This window comes from Neolamprologus multifasciatus, chromosome 16 (genome assembly GCF_963576455.1).
Source record: "Neolamprologus multifasciatus chromosome 16, fNeoMul1.2, whole genome shotgun sequence".
Classification (NCBI taxonomy): Eukaryota; Metazoa; Chordata; class Actinopteri; order Cichliformes; family Cichlidae; genus Neolamprologus; species Neolamprologus multifasciatus.
In genome coordinates, this window is record NC_140454.1 from 23843372 (window position 1) to 23857288 (window position 13917).

General features: G+C 42.0%; 1 protein-coding gene across 1 annotated transcript in view; it reads left to right on the forward strand.

Annotated features, from left to right (window-relative positions):
• Nucleotides 1-720: 720 nt before the first annotated feature.
• The window catches only part of htr1fa (5-hydroxytryptamine (serotonin) receptor 1Fa), a 33908-nt gene continuing 20711 nt past the window's right edge, over nt 721-13917 (forward strand). The window contains exon 1 of the mRNA XM_085135565.1: nt 721-1057. The gene's annotated coding sequence lies outside the window, so the exon portion shown is untranslated. The remainder of the gene's footprint in view (nt 1058-13917) is intronic.

Sequence of the window (13917 nt, forward strand, 5' to 3'; positions counted from 1 at the left end):
AGCGAGTTTTCTTGCTAATGTGACCAATGATGCATATTCTAGGCACTGTGTACTGCTGCTACAAATTCCCCATGTTAATGTTAACAATTTATGTTCAGCACAAATGTTGGCGCAAAACTCAAGTTACAGAAGTTAAAACCATCCTGTACTCCACCTGATGCATGCATGTTCACAACTTGCGTGTGGCTCCAACACATTTAAGCAGTCAAATATCCTCGTTTTGTATCCACTACCCCGTTTCCATCCAGCCCGTTCTCACTCCCGAGGCGTAACATGCCGACGTTTTGTCACGTCCCGCTGCGTTCCCGTGGAACGCAAAAGGAGACCTTCGGCGTTCTTATGGTACGCGGCGGGTTATGGCTGAAATCCAGTGCAATGACGCTCCCGCGGTAATAGACGTTCCAGCCCTGTATTCCAGCCCTAAACCTAACCTTATCCCTAGCCCTAACCATAACCTTATTCGTGACCTTAACCAGGACTTTAATGATGTTAAATAGCGTGTTTCTAAGCGATTTGAAGAAAAAGAGCGCACATGTGTAGATTGAGTCCAGACGGTTCTCATATTTCCTCATTTTTCCGAGGTCGTCATTTAGGAACGTGGTGGGTAGCCGAAAACGTAATATGTTGACGATTTGTCACCTAGCCTAAAATGTTACGCTTTGGGAGTGAGAACGTGTTGCAGCGTTGTTCCATCGTATAAGATACCCAATTACGCTGCATTACACTAAGGTCATAGCGAACCAGTAGCAGGCTAGTTCTTGCGCATCTGGCAAAGTTATATACAAAATACCACAGTAATACTCGTTTCCTTCATTACTGGAGGGCTGTTATTACTCTTATCTTGTCTTCACACCTCCTCCTTACTGACGCATCTCTCAGAGCTCTGTCTATGCTGGCCAAGAGGCGCGCTCTCGTTTGCGCGTCCCCTTCCGTCGGCACACGGACGGGTGTCGGCGTGAGCGTCGTTGAGCTGTGAATGGACATTAATGGGGAATGTAATACACTTCTCTCAGTGACTGGTTTCGTCTGTCATTTAATCGCTGCAGCGGAAGAGTGGGTAAGTTTATTTTCTGCAGGTTGTGCATTTATTGAGAGACAGACTGTGTTCAGCTTTTGAATTCATGGACCGAAATTAGGAAGTACTTTCTAGACAGAGACAGATCTCTATGTGCCAAGTGCATATTAAGCTTAATTAATGTGGCATCAATATAGTCTTGGTACCCTAATTTCTTTTTGAAATGTCACTCAGATATTGCAACGTTGTCTTTGTACATGTATAAATCAAAGCAGAGCTCCCACTTTGCCTCCACCTTTGTGCAAAGCACAACTATTTCCACGCTTATAATTCGATAAAGTCTCAACTGGATGTTCAAAAAGACTCAGGAACGATGCACCATCTTTACACTTGTACCTTTCTATTTTTTTGATAAAGTTACATTCCTTCGTTTTCTTTTATTTTATTCAGTTTACCCTCCTCTCAGATCTAACACAGTGACTTCATAATGAGCGTGTGGTTTTAATTATATAAGAGACAGCAACACATTAATGTACCTGCTCCTGGTACAGGCTGTTTTTGCATTGACTGAGTATTGTTTGGATCTTCATGGCTTATCAAGAGTGAAAAAGGATGAGAAAAAAATCATCTTGTCTTGAAATGTTCTTCTGAAAGCAAAGGCTTTCGAGTTGCTACATGTGTGTTTGTGAATATATAATACAGCCATATTCTCTGGCTGCTCATAATGTGCTTCACATCAGAAGGACATTTTATAGCAGGCAATCAGGTTTCCAAATACCTGGTGGAATTCAGCTACAAGGCTTTTTTGCTGCAATGAAATAGTTCTTTGACCAGCAGCATCAGCAGGTTCACTGGTGTTCCTGGACCAACCCATGGAAGATCAAACCTACAGCATTACATCAAGTGTGCTCAAGGAGGAGGATGATGTGTGGTAGAGACAGGCAGAGCCTTGTATGTGAAGGGAGTGTGGACGTGTTTGTGTGCGTATTACAGTATATGTGTAGGATTATGTGCTGGTATGATAAAGAGACAGTGAGGAACAGTGATGGCATCAAAGGAGTGAGAGGCTTTGCTTTTTCATGTAGTTGTGAGAACCAAGCATGGTCACATATCTGACTGCATGCATGTTCATGCACATCTGCAGATGTGAATGTCAATATCCCAATGGGCCAATTTGGAAAAATGCATCATTAACTTAAATGGCAACATTTATATCTACTAACAACATTTGAAAAAAAGAGTATTTCTTCCCTGATGTATGCACATGGCTGAGTCTTTTTATGGAAAATATGGCCAGGTTAGTTTATAGTAAGGTTATACAATGACTTGGCTAATGGAGAAAGTCTGTATTTTCAGGATATGGAAATATTAATGCTAATCGCAGGGCTTGTCCTGGCTACATGTCAGTTGGACACAGTAAATGTTCATCCATGCCTGACTTCCTGCCTCGTTATAAAGGATATACGTCTTGCTCCACTGACATTAATATTGAGATAAGATGTACATATGGATATAACTCCCAGGATACTAGAGTGGTCCATGTGCACGCACAGCAAAGTGCCACGCCATCCTTCAAAAGCTTGAGGACAGTATTAAGGACTCTTTCATTTAAATGACATGAAATATTTGAGAAGGTCTCCACACTGGGCTCCTTTTCTGATCAAGGTGACACATTTACTTATGGAACTTAATTACAGCTGCAAAGTTATCTTGGAAAGAAAAACAGTGGACCTCAGTGATGAGTAGCAGAGTCAAACCAAGGACACGTCGTGGCTCGTGATGGTCTGAGGGCCCCGGAGTAGCAAGTATTTAGTGTAGCTCATGCTAACTGATTCCCATAGATACAGTATCACATACCAGAGTGATGCTTTATCTATTTCATGCTTAACAAAAAGATCATTGCAAAATCCATTCTAAAATTTATGTTGCAACATGTACTGCAAGACAGAGTAGGATTTTATTTTTTAAAAAGCAATAAGAGCAGTAGTACAGCAAAAGAATCAATTTTGCCTGAGGCTAGTTTTTATTGACAGTTTGTCCTACCTCATCCTTACTTGTGATCATGCTTGATTCCGCAAGCACGTATTTACCTCATTAAATTATTAAAGCTTCATACATCTTTAGCTGACACATTTGATTTTGGTCAACGGTAAAATTTACAGATAGGAAATTTATGAGATCCCATTTTAATAGTCACAGTTTTAATAGCAATGGTACTACACTACTTCTGTGTTTCTTTTCTTTTCTTTTTTTTTTTGCCTGCCCCGTTTGGTTCTTTTGCCATCAGAATTATTGTCTAAAGGCTACTTCTGTGTTTCTTAACAACGGTTTAGGGACCTTCAGGGAAGGAGGTGGGTGGGGTTGGAGAGACTTACAAAGACTTCAATAAAAATAGAAACATTAAAAGCAAACAAAAGACAAAATGACAAGGGTTCAACAAAACAAAACAGACACCCATGTCACAAATTCTGCTAATTCACCCAGAGTGCATCACGGTATTCTGTGTAAGAAATGATAAAAGCATCCCTGCAACTTTATGTAAATGTGAATGTAACATTAATATTTCCCTTACGCTGAAAGGTAGCTGAAAAATATGCATCTGAGAAGTTCTGAGAGGCAATGTTGGTAAACTTTAGGCTGTAATCTTGGGCTGCAGGATTATTATTATAATTACTCCATAAGGGATGAGCAGTAAAGAGCAAAGCTCTATGGCAATACTGAATAACCTGTGCGTTGATGCATTGTGCTCTGAATATTTTACAGTTTGACTTTTTGCAGCCCCTCAAAGGAAACTAGCAAACAGCACGGAGTAGATGAACTAAACCAAAAGGTGTAGCGGATATGTTTGCTCACTACAAAAATGATATTTACCTTGTGTTCCCCTTCTGTTTATGTCATGCTCCGGTAAACTTGTTTTGTTTGCATCACAGTGGATTTCAGTGCTTAGCTGAGAGTTCTTCATCTAAAATAAGACTCTTTAAATATTTAAAAGTATGTAATATCTGTAGTTTTGTGATTGGTATGCAGACAAGACCTGCTGTTTCTGTTTACACTTTGAATTATTTGATACTATCAGCAGTGCAAAAGACAGTATATCAGCAAAATAGAACATCTTATATTGTTTGTCCTGAAGGGGTATTTGTTTGCTGTCTTTACTCTTAAATACACATGTTATCCTTTACCTGTGGCCAGTCTTTTACCTCAAAACATAATTTTATTAGGGCAATGAAGCTTTTAAGATTTCTCTTTCAGCTGATCCAAGTAAATCAGATGAGGGCTGGCACATTTTTCATAAATGTAATGGCTTAAATTGTTTTAAAGAAAGACTTCTGAGGCAAGCATTATCTTGTCTTCCTTCCATTTCCCTCTGGCTCCTAACAAAGCCCAGCCACATAGCTGATGTACATCTTTTCACTGACACATGTCACAGAATCAAGAGCCTCAATCAAAACCTGTCTAGACACATCTGACCAATTGCTACCAGACAATGAAAATATATCTTGTTGAATTCTCTGTCTCATAGCTCTGCCTGTCCTAAAAAGATGTGCATTACTGCTTTCCAGCTACCTTGAAAAGTCCAAGTCCTCCCCGAATCAAATCAATGTTTAATTAATTGTCACCAGTACATGGCAGATGAAAATTCAAATTAAGGGTTCTTATGCCAACATTAACCGCCAAAAGAAACCGAAATCTTGACAGCTCTTATTGTTTTTTTCATGGATTTTTGAAGGCGATGCTCAAAACCACGACAGCAGAGAACAAACATAGCAATATTGCACATTCTCATTTTTGTGTGTGAGGGAGAGATAGATAAGTGTGCAGAAACAATAAAATAGCCACCTATTTACTTGTTTTATTCTTAAAAATTAATTGAAGCCATTAAACATTAAATGACTTTGCAAAGGTGATGAATGCACACTCTAAAAGAAAAATACAAAATGAAAAGAAAAACAGAGGTTTGTTATTAGCCCTGAAGAGTCCATCATCTGGTCATATCTGAGTGGACTCTGCCCTGGACCTTGAAAGATGGTCTCCCCTATGGCATCTTATATGAAATTGACTCTTAATGGAAGGGGGGGGGGGGGGGGGGGGGACCCATAAAGACCCATTAGCGGCACCTAGAGGCGGTAATGTCCATTACACAGAGTGTTGCAAGGAATAAACAACTCACCATACTTATATGCTCATCTTGAAAGCTTATGCAACACTCTCTGAACACTTAGATGGCACACTTGTGCTTGGAGGCGACCTCAACCTTGGACTAAATGAAGAAATGGATAGGCTCAATACAGAAGGAACTCAGCGTAATTGGCAGTCCACAAATATAATCAAACAGTATATGAGCGACTTTGGTCTTTGCGATGCATGGCGCTCCCTTCATCCCACCAATAAGGAATATACTTTTTTTTCACATGTTTATCACTCCTACTCTCGTCTGGATTATTTTTTGGTCAGCAGCTCACTGCTGAGTGACGTTTCAGACACTGAGATTCACCCTATAGCTGTCAGCGATCATGCTCCTGTATCTTTAACACTAATGCACAAGAATAATACTATGCCAAGTAAAAACTGGAGATTTAATACATCACTGCTTAAAGATGAAGACTTTATTAAATATTTTAAAAAAGAGTGGACTTCATATTTAGACTTTAATGACACTCCCGGAACATCAGCTTCTGTTTTATGGGAAGCAGGGAAAGCTGTGATGAGAGGTAAAATAATTTCTTTCTCATCACATAAAAAGAAAAAAGAAAACAAAAATATTCAGGAATTAGAAAAAAACATCAAATCACTAGAAGAAGCTTACGCGTCCCACCAAGATCAGGAAACATTGAACAAAATACGCAAAACAAAACTAGAATTAAATCAGATAATTGATAAAAAAACAAAATTCTTAGTACAAAGACTACGCTTACAAAATTATGAACATAGTAATAAATCCGGTCAATTCCTTGCAAACCAGCTAAAAATAAATAAAGAAAAAACAACTATATGTGCTGTTCAAGATTCATCTGGGAACACAATATATGAACCGAAACAAATAAACAACATTTTCAGGGATTTCTATAAAACGTTGTATTCACCACAAATAAACCCATCTAAAAAGGAAATTGATCAGTTTTTAGACAACATAACTCTCCCAAAATTATTAGACTCTCAAGCAGTGGCACTGGATTCACCACTGACATCAGGTGAACTCCAGGAAGCCCTGATAAGTATGTCCAATAATAAGGCTCCAGGTCCAGACGGCTTTCCTGCAGAATTCTACAAAGAATTCTGGACGATTCTAGCACCAGTTTTTTACAGAATGTTGTTAGAAATCAAAGAAAAGGGCAGACTTCCATCAAATATGAATTCTGCAAACATTAATCTCCTGCTAAAACCAGGCAAAGACCCTGTATATCCCTCAAGCTATCGTCCAATATCCCTTATAAATGTAGACCTCAAAATAATAACCCCCCTCTTAATTCATCCTGACCAAACTGGTTTCATAAAAGGTAGGCACTCATCAACAAATACATGTAGATTACTTAATTTGATAGACTACTCATACAGTAAAAACCTTGAAACTACAATATTTTCCTTAGATGCAGAAAAAGCGTTTGACAGAGTTAACTGGAAATTTCTATTTGCAACTTTACACAAATTTGGTTTTGGATCTTCTTTCATCAACTGGTTAAAAATATTATATAATTCCCCAACAGCTTGTGTCAGAACAAATGACCAGACATCCTCCAGCTTATGTCTCCTGAGGGGCACTAGGCAGGGATGCCCACTCTCCCCTTCACTGTTTGCAATTTTTATCGAACCACTAGCAGCAGCAATTAGACAGAATTCAGCAATTAAGGGCATAAAATGCAAGAACCTGGAACATAAAATCAGCCTTTATGCGGATGATGTGTTACTCTTTCTCCAAAATTCACAAACCAATATCTCTGGGGTGATTGAATTGATAAACTCTTTTGCAAGAATATCAGATTACTCAATTAACTGGTCAGAATCTACAGTCCTTCCGATTAATTGCTCCTTCCATAATTCCTCTTCTACTCCACTGCAATCGGGAAATATAAAATATTTAGGTATTAATATTTCTCCCAAGCTTGCAGATCTAACTAAATTAAACCATACCCCACTTTTAAAGAAAGTAGAAGGTGATCTGGCTAGATGGAAATGTCTACCCATATCACTCATGGGAAGGGTTGCTGCTATAAAAATGATGGTATTACCAAAAATAAATTATTTATTCTCAATGATCCCAACTAAACCGCCGCAAGATTGGTTCAGATCTCTAGATTCATATATGTCCAAATTCCTTTGGAAAAATAAGCCCCACGTATAAGCTTAAAAACACTACAAAAGACCAAGGATAAAGGAGGATTAGAACTACCTAACTTTCAGCACTACTTCTTAGCCAACAGGCTTCAGTTTATCTCAGGATGGCTAAAACATACCCTCTTAGATGAACCTTGGCTAGATGTAGAACAAGCACTTTGCAATAATCTAGAGATTTCAGATCTACCATTTATCAGCTCAAACATCCAACGACATGAATGCTTCAAAAGCATCAACATCAGCTCTTCTCTGACAGCATGGTGGGAGTTTCTGAAGTTGACAGAGTCTTCATTAATCCCATGCAAACGTACACCTCTCTGGAACAACCCTGACATATTACAAAACAATAATATGATAAACTTTTCAGATTGGAGTGGTAAAGGAATCAAATATGTAGAACATATACTAGAAGGAACAAAATTTATTTCATTTGACAGACTAGTTACACAATATGGGATCAACAAGAAAAGATTTTTAGAATATTAACAAATTAAATCCATAATAAAAAAGAAATTTAAACCGGGTCAAGTTGAACTACAAACACCACCAAGTGTGGTTCAATTTCTTACTCTTAAAACCCCCAAATTACTATCCAAAATATACAGAATGCTTTCTAAAACAGATGAATCAATATCACTTCCTATTGCAAAATGGGAAGTGGATTTATCAGTTAACTTAGACCAAAACTTCTGGTCTCAGATTTGCTTAAAAACCTTTCATCTAATCAGAAATCCCAGTCTTCAATTAATTCAATACAAAATACTACATAGAGTGCACTATACAGGTCATCAGATGTTCAAGATGGGCTTTACGTCTACCAACAACTGCTCACACTGCCAAACCAATTCACCGGACAATTATATCCACGCTCTTTGGTTCTGTCCACCAGTTCAGAAGTTTTGGCGCGAGATGTGTGAAGACTTATCAAAGTGTCTGAAATGTAACATTCCAACTTCCCCCTTAGTGTGTTTGTTGGGCAGCTTAGATAATGTCACTACAGATAAGAATATAGCCCATATGGTTTTCACTGCCCTATGCATAGCCAAGAAAACAGTCCTCATGAACTGGAAAAATAAAAACAATCTTAATTCTAACCAATACAGAAATGATCTATTAGATTACATTAGTCTTGATACAGCCTCTGCCACCACATCAGATCAATCGCTCTGGGCTCCTTTGATCAGCTCCATCACCTAGTGGGGGTGGGGGGTCATAGTTTGGTCTCGCCTTCACTGTTGTGATTGGTGTGGGGGTAGGGTCAGGCTTAGGGCGTCGAGAGGTTCCCCGGGAGCATCTTCCTTGGGGGGCTCAACCCGGAGTAGCGGTCATGGCCAATTAGGGGCTCTGTTGGCTCTTAGGTGACGGTTTCCTCGTGGCTGCGTGCAGCAGGGCTAGGGGAGGGTCTGTGCTGACGGACGGGGGTTACTGACCTGGTAGCCTGGCTGCCCCTGGGTGGGTCCGGGACGGGCGTGAGGTTCTGGGGGCGCTCCGGCTCTGGCCTGGGGCCCTGGCTGGGCCTCGGGGGCTTGGGTCCTGGTTGGTGTGTTGCCGGGGTTGTGGGCGGGTGGGTGTATGGGGGCCCAGCCCTGGCGCAGGGTGCCGCCGGTGCTTCAACTGGTGGGGGGGGGGGGGGGGGGGGGGGGTTTGTCACATCTTGCAGGAGCTTTCCTCTCTTCAGGAACTCTCTCTGCAAGAGGGGGAGATACAGGAGAGGTGGAGGAAGATCTCAGCCTGGGCGTCTATTGTCTTATGTAGTCTGGAAGATGAGTGGATGATGGGGTGGGTGCAGTTTTCTCTGTGGTGGGGTTGGGTGGACTGTCCCGGGCTCTGTGGGGCCGGGCGGCGCCGCTGCACTGGGCCCCGGTTCGGATGGGCCTGGGCCCCCTTTCCCTGGCGGGTCGCAGAGTATGGTGGTGCCTACTGGGGTCAGTGGGGGAGCTGGCCCCAGGGAGGGGTCACTTGCCCCTCCCTTCCTTCCCTCCCCATCTCCAGCTGCCTCCCTCTTCCCGCTCCACCACAACCACCCACACATGCAGGGCCTTGGAGTAGGGGTGTGTCACCAGGGTGCAGAGGAGGTAACCACCCCCCCCCCCCCCCCCTCTGTCCCCTTCTGGCTGCCTCTGCCTCAATTTTATCCCACAACCTAGACATTCACATTACTCACACTCTCATTACACATACATATAGGATCTTGGGGGTGGGCACGCTACACGGAATCCAAATTACCATCAGGGTGTACACCTCACCCCTGGCGTCGTTGCCCACCTCTCAATTTTAAATACACGTAGACATTGAGGGCTAGCTGGAGGGGCTATGCGCTTACCTGCTGCTCTCTGGCAGGTAGCTCTATGCCCTCCTGGGTTTTAAATGCACCTTAGAACACACATACATCAACACTACAATGAGCGGGTGGAGGGAGGTTAAGAGTCTTCTCTCACCCCCCGTTCTCTGCGACCTGCTGGAGCGGGGGGGCTAGGAGGAGGAGTTGGCCGTCCGACTGGGGTCCGGAATGTGGGGCCTCCCTGCTGCTGCGGAGTCGGGGCGGTCTGCTTCTCCCCACCGCAGGGAAAAGGGTAGCACCACCTGGGTCTGGGTGCAGTTCCCCCCCTCCAGGGGCAAGGGTACCTAGACCCGGTTTGTAGAGTACGCTTGGGGAGTGTGATTGTGTGTACAGCGTCTCTTTATGTCTGTCTCCACGTTGGTTGAGTGTGGAGTAAGTGCATATGAGAGCATGAGGGTGGGAATGGATGTTTGTATCTGTGTGTGTCTATATGTCAGGTTGGGTATCAGACGCCACCTCTCTGTGGACATCTCAGGCCCTCCAAGGTTTGGAGGCCTATCTCCCCCCACCACTTCCCCTGCCGGGGGCGGACTCCCTCAGACATCGGTGCGTTGGTGGTTCTTTGTGTCCGGGGATGGGTGTCCAGGTACACACCGGCTCACTCCTTGGTGGCTGCTTATTGGGGCCTGGAGCCTGGGGCTTGGTCACTCAGGCACAGCTGGCTGCCGGTGGAGCTCACGGGCACGTCACTGCAACCCCCCCTGGATTCTGCTCCGTGGCTGCTGAATGACCCCTCATCTGGGACTCTCCTCAGCTCTTTCTGGGACAGTGGCTCGGCTGCCCCTCTGTTGGTCTTCCTTGGTCTGTTGTGTTCTGGGGGCCTCTGGATGTCTGGAGTTTTCATCTCCTTCATACCTGCGTCATGCCCTGGAGGACGGGGCAGTGGCCCCCCACACCCTCTAGCAGATCATTACATGAAGGAACCTTTTAAAAAACAAGCGCGTCCATGCTCACAGGTGTAGACACGGGTGATCACACACACAAACTACACCCTTTTTGGCTCCTACCTCAAAGCACACTGTGCTGTCGATCTTACGTGCTGCACAATAATGTTTAATATTTAGTATTTACTGTTATATTCCCATATATCATTGTGATGTTGTTTATTCTATTACTCTCGTTTTCTTCTGCTTGTTTTCTTTTTTCTTTCTCAACAGGTGATCCAGGTGATTGATATATGTATTTTTTTTTCTGCTTATTCTGTTGGTTTTTGTTTTTTGCCCTTCTCCCCCGGCCCTCTTCTCAACTGTTTTTCTTTCCCTCTTTCTTTCTCCCTTTTCTTTTCCCCAGTCAAGTATGTCCCATATTCAGCAAGTGAAAATAAAATAAATAATAAAAGGTGAATCAAATGGACCATTACGGCAAAGGTGGGAAGGTCAATTTGGTAAAGAAAATCCGTTGGGCATCTTTTTTCGCCTTTAGACAATAATTCTGATGGCAAAAGAGCCAAACGGGACAGGCAAAAAAAACAAAAAAAAAAATTAAAGCTTATGCAACAATATCACTTGGTTATGTTTGTTTTCTGAGAGCAATGCAGTAAAGACCACAGGATCTCATATGTCCATCCATGTATTCAATTCTATTCTATGTCTCTTTCTATGCCTGCATATCCTCTGGGGGCTGCATCAAAGAGACAGCGCAAAAAGTCTTTTGGAGACCTGAAAGTCTCACAGAATTCTTGCATTCATCCCAAAGGGAATCGTGTAGCACAGTTCCCCCTTTTTCTGCCAGTTCTTCCCTTTGAAAACTCAAAGCGTCACTAACTTATCCTTCCAAAAGGTGCAGTTATTCTGTATCATTTATATAAATTACATAACATTCCTGTCAATAATATTATTGATAATGTTAAAAAAAAAACAGATTTATGATGTGGACATGCTATGAAAAGGTGAAGGCAAGCAAACAGCACTATTTGGTTCATTTTCTTAAAAACATTTGATGATTCACTATGAAACAGTGATGGTGGTAGACATGTTTTTATTGAAGTGGGGGTGATTGTTTGTTGGAAGCAGAGATGGGCAGTAACGCGTTACTTGTAACCTGTAACTGTAATCCGATTACTTTTTTCAAGTAACGAGTAAAGTAAGGGATTACTATTGCAAAAACGGTAATTAGATTACCGTTACTTTCCCGTAGGAACGCTGCGTTACTGCGTTACTAAAACCGTGATTTTTTTGCGAGAATGTCTCATGACAGTGATGTAAGCGAGTGCGACGTTCGTGACAACAGCTGTGTGCAGATCAACAACGGACAATATTGAGTGCGGGAGAGAGTATGAGCGTGCAGCGTTTAAAGCGTGGAAGTACTGACCTTACTTTGAGTTTGATTCCATAAAAAGTGACAAAAACATTAGTGTCCGTTGTGCGTGGGAAGAAAATGAAAAAAAAAACCCTAAACGTCCAAGCAAGCACTGAGTGCGCTATGACGTAATGGGAAATTCACAGAGAAACTTGCGGATTCTTCCACTGACCGCTGCGGTACACCTGCACCAGGGTAAACCTCCGCCTACCTGACTCCTGCTTTACAGGTGAAAATAGAGCAACAGGACCGCGAGTCTGTGACTTTATTTATTTTCTGCTGTGTTTTACTTGCATCTATTTGAAAGAGTGAGTGTAAACACACACACAAAAAATATTTTATTTTATGTGCTGGAATGTGCAGAAAATAGGTTTAAATGTTAAACTAATTTATTCAAGTTAGAGAATGTTGCATATAATTTAATTTTTGCTTGATGCATAAAGTTAAAAGATTAAAACTAACAAAACAAGTTTTAAAAAGGGACTTTTCCATTTGATTACATTTTGTATGATGGATTATGCAGAAAAAGTAGAATTGGGCTGAAAGATCTATCGCTTTATTACCTATTCAGGTTGTAGATCGTGTTTTTAAAAAGTAACTAAGTAATTAATTACTTTTGAAAATAAGTAATCAGTAAAGTAACGGGATTACTTTTTTTGGGAAAGTAATCAGTAATTAGTTACTGATTACCTTTTTCAAGTAACTTGACCAACAGTGGTTGGAAGTACCATATAATAAAGAAATTTACGCTGCATTTGCATTCTGCTGTTCTCTTTTCATCTATTCTAATAGGTTTATTAAAAGTGGATCACCATTAGAAACAAAGGGCAAAGTGGCCTGTGGATAACTACTGATGCCTTTCAAAGCCTAAAATTGCTTAAATTTGACTCCGACAGCTATCTGTGAAAACCTTCCCTATCTATAAGCCTGCCGCAGGCTTTACACCTTAGTATACGTTTGCAAAGGTCTTTGTCTATGTAAATGCAGATGTTCTTGCATGTAATCTTCCAACTCAAATACAGCATGTATGCCCACAGCGTTGATGCTTTATGTGGGTAGAATGCTGTACTGTTGAAAAGTTGTCATGTACGGGTAAGGTAATGACAGCAAAATTAAAAGTGAAGAGGAAGAAAAAATATTACTTTGGATCTGGGTCAGGGACAAGTTTCTTCCCAAGTGGAGGAGTTTAAATACATCAGGATCTTACTCAGTAGTGAGGGGAGAGTGAAGTGGGAGATTGATAGATGGATTGATGCCACTTGTAGTTATGTGGATGTTGTAGTAGTCTGTTGAGGTGAAGAGGAGCTGAGTGTTAAGGTTTATGGTCAGTCTATGGTCCCACCCTCATCTATGGCCATGAACTGTAGGTACTGATGGAAAGAATTAGATCACAGATTTGAGCGGCAGAAATGAGTTTCCTCCTAAGGGTGGAAGAGCTGTCCCTTATCAATAGGATAAGGAGTTTGGTCATATGGGAAGCTGGGGGAGGTGTTCTAAGAGATAATTTAATAATTCTTAGCAGGCTTGCGTCAGTGTCCTCTGAGATGGGATGGAGGACATGGCCTGGCAGAAGGAGATTTAGGGTTCTCTGCTTAGACTGCTGCCTTTGTGAGCCAGACATGGATGGATGGACGGATGGATGGATGGATGGACGGATGGACGGATAGACAGACGGATGGATAGATGGATGGATGGATGGATGGATGGACAGTACACAGCTACAGCATGTAGACAATGCTGTGCTAAGCTCTGCATAGCACCAACACACAACCATGTCAAGCACTTCACTAACAGGATGAAAAGACACAATGCTTGGCCAAGTATCTTTCTTTGGAAATCGGGAGTTCCAATACACAGTGAGGGTGTTGTTCTAGTGGGTCAAGTGAGAAAAGAAATCATGGGAAGTGTCAAAGCACCGACAGTGCCACAG